Raw genomic sequence first — 8,862 nt, forward strand, 5'->3', positions numbered from 1 at the left:
CCCTCTATCCGCTATCCCCCCTCACTATCCTAACAATAAAAAAGCTATTAACCCCTAAACCGCCGCTCCCGTACCCCGCCGCCAGCTATATTATATCTATAACCCCCTAAAGTGAGCCCCTAACACCGCCGCCATCTCTATTAAAATGATTAATCCCTTATTTAATCTACCTACCCCGCCGCCAGCTATATTATCTATATTAACCCTAAGTATATTATAGTTAATATAGGTATTACATTATATATATTAACTATATTAACCCTAATTATATTAGGGTTAATATAGTTAATATAGTTAATATAGTATTTATATTAACTATATTAACTCTATCTAACCCTAACACCCCTAACTAAATTCTTATTAAATTAATCTAATTCATTTATAAACTAAAATATTCCTATTTAAATCTAAATACTTACCTATAAAATAAACCCTAAGATAGCTACAATATAATTAATAATTACATTATAGCTATGTTAGGGTTAATATTTATTTTACAGGTAAATTGTTAATTATTTTAACTAGGTATAATAGATATTAAATAGTTATTAACTATTTAATATCTACCTAGTTAAAATAATTACCCAATTACCTGTAAAATAAATCCTAAACTAAGTTACAAATACACCTACACTATCAATAAATTTAATAAACTACAAACATCTATCTAAAAATACAATTAAATTAACTAAACTAAATTACAAAAAAAAACAAACACTAAATTACAAAAAATAAAAAAAAGATTACAAGATATTTAAGCTAATTACACCTATTCTAAGCCCCCTAATAAAATAATAAACCCCCAAAATAAAAAAAATTCCCTGCCCTATTCTAAATTCAACAAATTTCAAAGCTCTTTACCTTACCAGCCCTTAAAAGGGCCTTTTGTGGGGCATGCCCCAAAGAATTCAGCTCTTTTGCATACAACAAATACAATACCCCCCCCCCCATTACAACCCACCACCCACATACCCCTATTCTAAAACCACCCAAACCCCCCTTAAAAAAGCCTAACACTACCCCCCTGAAGATCTCCCTACCTTGTCTTCACCACACCGTGCCGAACTCCAGATCCGATCCGGGCGATGTCTTCCTCCAAGCGGCAAAGAAGAATTCTTCCTCCGGCGATGTCATCCTCCAAGCGGCAAAGAAGAATTCTTCCTCCGGCGACGTCTTCCTCCAAGCGGCAGCAAAGTCTTCATTCTTCCGGCGGCATCTTCAATCTTCTTTCTTCGCTCCGCCGCCGCGGAGCATCCATCCCGGCCGACTGCTGAACTTGGAATGAGGTACCTTTAAATGACGTCATCCAAGATGGCGTCCGCCGAATTCCGATTGGCTGATAGGATTCTATCAGCCAATCGGAATTAAGTTAGAAAAATCTGATTGGCTGATTGAATCAGCCAATCAGATTCAAGTTCAATCCGATTGGCTGATCCAATCAGCCAATCAGATTGAGCTCGCATTCTATTGGCTGATCGGAACAGCCAATAGAATGCGAGCTCAATCTGATTGGCTGATTGGATCAGCCAATCGGATTGAACTTGAATCTGATTGGCTGATTCAATCAGCCAATCAGATTTTTCTAACTTAATTCCGATTGGCTGATAGAATCCTATCAGCCAATCGGAATTCGGCGGACGCCATCTTGGATGACGTCATTTAAAGGTACCTCATTCCAAGTTCAGCAGTCGGCCGGGATGGATGCTCCGCGGCGGCGGAGCGAAGAAAGAAGATTGAAGATGCCGCCGGAAGAATGAAGACTTTGCTGCCGCTTGGAGGAAGACGTCGCCGGAGGAAGAATTCTTCTTTGCCGCTTGGAGGATGACATCGCCGGAGGAAGAATTCTTCTTTGCCGCTTGGAGGAAGACATCGCCCGGATCGGATCAGGAGTTCGGCCCGGTGTGGTGAAGACAAGGTAGGGAGATCTTCAGGGGGGTAGTGTTAGGCTTTTTTAAGGGGGGTTTGGGTGGTTTTAGAATAGGGGTATGTGGGTGGTGGGTTGTAATGGGGGGGGGGATTGTATTTGTTGTATGCAAAAGAGCTGAATTCTTTGGGGCATGCCCCACAAAAGGCCCTTTTAAGGGCTGGTAAGGTAAAGAGCTTTGAAATTTGTTTAATTTAGAATAGGGCAGGGAATTTTTTTTATTTTGGGGGTTTATTATTTTATTAGGGGGCTTAGAATAGGTGTAATTAGCTTAAATATCTTGTAATCTTTTTTTTATTTTTTGTAATTTAGTGTTTGTTTTTTTTTGTAATTTAGTTTAGTTAATTTAATTGTATTTTTAGATAGATGTTTGTAGTTTATTAAATTTATTGATAGTGTAGGTGTATTTGTAACTTAGGTTAGGATTTATTTTACAGGTAATTGGGTAATTATTTTAACTAGGTAGATATTAAATAGTTAATAACTATTTAATATCTATTATACCTAGTTAAAATAATTAACAATTTACCTGTAAAATAAATATTAACCCTAACATAGCTACAATGTAATTATTAATTATATTGTAGCTATCTTAGGGTTTATTTTATAGGTAAGTATTTAGATTTAAATAGGAATATTTTAGTTTATAAATGAATTAGATTAATTTAATATAAATTTAGTTAGGGTTAGATAGAGTTAATATAGTTAATATAAATACTATAGTAACTATATTAACTATATTAACCCTAATATAATTAGGGTTAATATAGTTAATATATATAATGTAATACCTATATTAACTATAATATACTTAGGGTTAATATAGATAATATAGCTGGCGGCGGGGTAGGTAGATTAAATTAGGGGTTAATCATTTTAATAGAGATGGCGGCGGTGTAAGGGGCTTACATTAGGGGTTAATAATATTAATATAGCTGGCGGCGGTATAGGGGGATTAGATTAGGGGTTAATAATTTTTATATAGGTGGCGGCGGTGTAAGGGGTCAGATTAGGGGATAGATAAGGTAGATGGCGGCGGTTTTAGGGGCTCACAGTAGGGGGTTAGTTTATGTAGATGGCGGCGGGGTCCGGGAGCGGCGGTTTAGGGGTTAATAAGTTTATTAGGGATTTCGGGGGGGGGGGGGATCGCGGTTGACGGTAGATAGACATTGCGCATGCGTTAGGTGTTAGGTTTTATTTAGCAGATCGCGGTTGACAGGGAGATAGACATTGCGCATGCGTTAGGTGTTAGGTTTATTTTCTAGTTAGTTTAGGGAGTTACGGGGCTCCAATAGTCAGCGTAAGGCTTCTTACGGCTGCTTTTTGTGGCGAGGTGAAAATGGAGTAAGTTTTCTCCATTTTCGCCACGTAAGTCCTTACGCTGCATATTGGATACCAAACTGCGCTGGTTTGGTATACCTGCCTATGGCCCAAAAAACTATGGGCGACGGCAGAAATATACGCGCGTAACTTCTAGGTTACGCCGTATATAGGATACCAAATCAGCGTAAATATTGGCGTCGCCGGCTTTTGCGGGCGACGCTTTATATCGGATCGACCCCCTGCACTCCTTTCACCCAGCATTTTTTTCCAAATGCAAACTTGTCTTCCCTAACGCACTTAATCAGCCATAATATACTGTTTTGTAAACCATTAAGGGCCTGAGCTATATTATGTCGGATATGGGGTGTTCACAGACAGTCTAATATTTACTTACCTCTCACAGGTAATCCAGATTTCCTGCCAGGACTTTCCACATTAGTGTTCAGTCAGTGGAGATCTAAAGACATTATTATGGTTGCACAATTGTTAAATCAGATAACACATCAATTACTTACCTTTGAAGAGTTAAGAGATAAACATGATTTACCAGTTAAGGATATTACATACTTCCAGAGCAGATATTATCTGAACACACTTTCCTAACAGGGGATAGACTCCAAATGTCACAAAACTGTATTTGCTAGCTATGCATTATGAACATATATATGTAAATAATATACTTAGCTATGCATTATGAACATATATATGTAAGTAATATACTTACAATAAAGCTCCAGTTGAGCTTAAATGAATCCATTAAAAAGGTGAGACATTTAACACAAGCAATCATGTCCCTGAATTCTGATTCTAGCCAGAAATGTATCTAAACCATTTCTAAATGTATTTAAAGGGACACTCAAGTCAAAATGAAACTTTCATTATTCAGATAGAGCAGCAATTTTAAACAACTTTCCAATTTACTTCCTTTAACAAAATGTGCACAGTCTTTTTATATTTTTCAGACTGATATACTACAGGAAAGTTTTCCTCCGTGAAAAGCACAATTGAGCAGAAATAATCTACTCCCAGGTGGCAACCGGGCCATAGAACAAGCTATTGATGCTGCTGTTCGTTCCTGGCAGACTGCTTCTCTTTCTGTTTTGCATAAGTGCTATTACATTGTCTTGTTATGTTGAATTTGTTGATTATGCAAATCTACTGTGTTGACTGGTCCTTTAAGGTATTGGCATTTACTACCTCCTTAGGTAATGAGTTCCACAATTTGATTGCTCTTACATTGACTGTCCCTTCTACAGTCTTCTACTATTGTTTAAAAAAGACTTTACTACCCATTCCCGAGCTTTGCACAGCCAACATTGTTATATTAATAAACTTTATAACATTTAAAACTCTAAATTTCTGCCTGTTTCTAAGCCACTACAGACCGCCTCTTATGTCGCATTTTTATTATTTTTTCACAGCAAGGCACTGCTAATTCATCTGTGCCATATAGATAACATTGTGCTCACTCCCGTGAAGTTGTGCAGGAACCAGCACTAATTGGCTAAAATGCAAGTCTGTAAATAGCTCAGAGATAAGAGTAATCACAGACGTAAAAAGTATATTATTATAACTGCGTTGGTTATGCAAAACTGAGGAATGGGTAATAAAGGGATTATGTATCTTTTTAAACAATAAAAAAATTGGAGTAGACTGTCTCTTTAAATTGCGACCTCTTGGAATAAACAAAGCTTCCGTCATCTCTGTATATGAACCTTGAAAATATTTATATAAAGTAATCATGTCACCTCTCAAGCACCTTTTTTCTAGACTAAACAGACAAAGTTTAGCTAGCCTCTCCTCATAGCCTAAATTCTCAATTCCCCTTATTAGCTTTGTGGCCCTTCTCTGCAAAAAGTTTTTTTGAGATTGGTCCATAGAACTGCACTACATACACAAGGTGAGGTCTTACCAGGGATTTAAATAGTGAAAGAATTATGCTTTCCTCCCTTGCATCAATGCCTCTTTAAATACATGCATCTTATTAGCCTTGTGCACATTGTGCATCTATCTTTAGCTTGTTATCTGTTACTACTCACAAATCCCTTTCCTCCTCTGTTTTCGATAGCGGACGGGAGTGGGTGGGACTGAGGCCGCTACACTACAGCAAAGTGTAAGGGAAAGAGGGGGGGAATAAATGTTGGGAAAGAAATCTGGGAGGGGTAGGCTATTGAGGGGGGGGGGTAGCTACACTACAGAAAATTTTCATTTTTATTTTAATAAAAAATAAATAAAACCTCAATTTTTTTTGCAAACTGATGGCGGCAAATAGGTAGAGGGGGAGGGTTAGAAAGCTGTTTGGAGGGGATCAGGGAGGTTGGGGGCTAAGGGGGGATCCTACACTGAAGAATATATATTTTTTTTAAAAAAACTATTTAAAAAAAAAAAGCCTTTTATTTTAGTACTGGCAGACTTTCCACCAGTACTTAAGATAGCTGTGACAATTGTGGGGTGGGGGAGCGAAGAGAGCTGTTTGAGAGGGGTCAGGGAGGGATCAGGGGGTGGGATGTGTCAGGTGGGAGGCTGATTTTTACACTTAAGCTAAAATTAAGCCTACAAGCTACCTAATTAACCCCTTCACTGCTGGGCATAATACAAGTGTGGTGAGGAGCGGCCTTCTGATTAGCAAAAAGCAATGCCAAAGCCATATATGTCTGCTATTTCTGCACAAAGGGGATCCCAGAGAAGCATTTACAACCATTTGGGCTATAATTGCACAAGCTGTTTGTAAATAATTTCATTGAAAGTTTTTGAAAAAGTTAACAATTTTGTTTATTTGATTGCATTTGGCGGTGAAATGGTGGCATGAAATATACCAAAATTGGCCTAAATCAATACTTTAGGTTGTCTACTAAAAAAATATATACATGTGAAGGGTTATTCAGGGATTCCTGACAGATATCAGTGTTACAATATAACTAGCGCTATTTTTTTTTTTTTTTTAAATGGTTTTGAAATAGCAAAGTGCTACTTGTATTTATTGCCCTATAACTTACAAAAAAAGCAAAGAACATGTAAACATTTGGTATTTATAAACTCAGGACAAAATTTAGAAACTATTTAGCATGGGTGTTTTTTGTGGTTGTAGATTTGTAACAGATTTTAGTGGTCAAAGTTAGAAAAAGTGTGTTTTTTTCAATTTTTTCATCATATTTTATAATTTTTTTATAGTAAATTATAGGATATGATGAAAATAATTTGATCTTTAGAAAATCAAGTTAATGGCGAGAAAAAAACGGTACATAATATGTGTGGGTACAATAAATGAGTAAGAGGAAAATACAACTAAACACAAACACCGCAGAAATGTAAAAATAGCCCTGGCCCCTAATGGTAAGAAAATTTTAAAATGGTCTGGTCACTAACGGGTTAATAAGCTTGCTTTTAACTTTTGGTGTATTCTTTTCTTTTTAGGAACAAGATTTTGTGTACCGGATGTTAATAATATCCCAACGAAGAAAGTAGCCGTGGCTTTTTCGTTTCACAATAGTGCATTTTTTAATCGAAATTCGTACTAATTTGTCAAATTCAAAACTTCAGATTGATTCGAATTTCCGAATTATCCTAGTAACGAAACTAAACTAATACGAATGCATTAGTAATGAATAAATCTGAATAAATTCTGATTTATTTGTTACATTCAAATGGCCATGGACTAATCACAATTACACTAGTATTGTACAGTATATTAGGTTATATCACTCTGCTAGCTCTGTGCAGGGTACATTATGTAGCTGGTACCTGTGAGGTTGGTACTTAGTTGGGATGTGCTGTGTATTACACTAGTATTATGTACTGTATATTAGGTTATATACCTCTGCTAGCTCTGTGCATATTGTGTAGCTGGTACCTGTGAGGTTGGTACTTATGTTGATTCAGATGGGTTACACCTCATATACAGTACATAATACTAGTCTAATACACAGCACATCCCACCTAACACATATTGAACTTCCAAATTTTGAATCGAATCCGTACCAAATACTTCCGAATACATTCCGAATTTATTTGAATCTGAATTAATCCAAAATGAATACATTCGGATGTATCCGAATTCGAATCGATTGGAAAACGAAATTTGAAAACATCCGAATCGGTCCAAAACGAACCAAAACAAATTTTTCCGCCGCGCACAAGTCTAATTTCAATGTGTTTTTAAAACTTTATGGGTTTTTTTAAACGTATTTTTATAGCCGATACAAGTTCTCACTTTAATGACCGTGTTTAGTTTTAATATCGTGATCACACTGTACTAAACGTATAATTTTAATAACATGTTTGTTATAGTGGAACTGCAATATTAAAAGTAAACCGGTTGAGAACAGCGTGAACTTATTTTGTTAACTTCTAATATTACAATTGCACTGTACCAAACATCTTCTAGTTAAAGGTGTAGTGGCGCCAAAACAGGGAGGTTTTATGTCACACGCTATTCCTTATTAAAAGGGACATGAAACCCAAAATTTTCCTTCGATGATTAAGATAGAACATGCTATTTAAACCCCTTCCAGACGTTCGGATGTTCCATGCCGCCATAGCTGTGCTGGGCTTTAGCGTCGTTAGGACGGCATGGAACGTCCTAGCCGTTTGGCTGTCCTGAAGCCATAGCAGCTTCCTAAATGGAATAGCGGGCTGGAGGGCGTGCCTAGCAGTCATTGAAATCATGCAATTGCATGAATGATCGCGTGATTTCAATTTTTACTTACATTTGCATACATCAGAAATTCTTCTGCTACACGATCCAGTGTGTTTTGCATACAACAGCACAGGGAACCGTACAAAAGCAAGAGTACTGAAAATAGGACATATCCAGAAAACAAGCAGCTCACTGTGGGATAAATTATGATTGGAGCCCAATTTAGCGCTCCCACTCAAGCGAAACTATGCTAGACAGAGGCTTTTTCTGTGCATCAGGTATTGCACGTATTACAAGTTGAAAGTAAAACGTTTGAGAGTGAGCGCAACCCAACACATACAAATTATCGCAGTTCTTCTCCCCATAGAAGTTAAAGGAGGGCGCAAACTGAAAAAACACCTATACTCGCGTACTAACCCGACAGGAGTAATGAAAATGTTCTTCACATACAGAATAATGTACTTTTTATTGTAAATACATATTTCTATATATATATGTATATATACCTTTGCCTGTATATCTATTTATATATATATATATATATATATATATATTATAGGTACAGATATGTATTTTACATGAACATTATCATTTATATATAGAAATACAGTATATAATTAATAATAAAAAGTAAATTATTCACTATGTGAAGAACTAAGGAATGTAAAATATGAGCAACGCGCATCTGGGTTTTCAACTTAGGACTAATCCGGTCGGGTTAGTGCACATGAAGAATTGCTATGTTCACTGTGCATTAATGAAATATTGAATATAAAAATATATATATATATATTTAAAAATATCATACATATGGTAAAATATTTTAATTAATCCATAGAATAGATGTATAATTTTTACAGTATGTATAATATTTTTTAATTATTTTTTAAAAATATTTTATATTTAATTTTTCAATAATGTGCATTAATTATAGCAATTTTTCATGTGCGCTAACCTGTACACGTTAGGCCCAAGTTGG

This window comes from Bombina bombina, chromosome 1 (assembly GCF_027579735.1).
Source record: "Bombina bombina isolate aBomBom1 chromosome 1, aBomBom1.pri, whole genome shotgun sequence".
In the NCBI taxonomy this organism is placed as follows: Eukaryota; Metazoa; Chordata; class Amphibia; order Anura; family Bombinatoridae; genus Bombina; species Bombina bombina.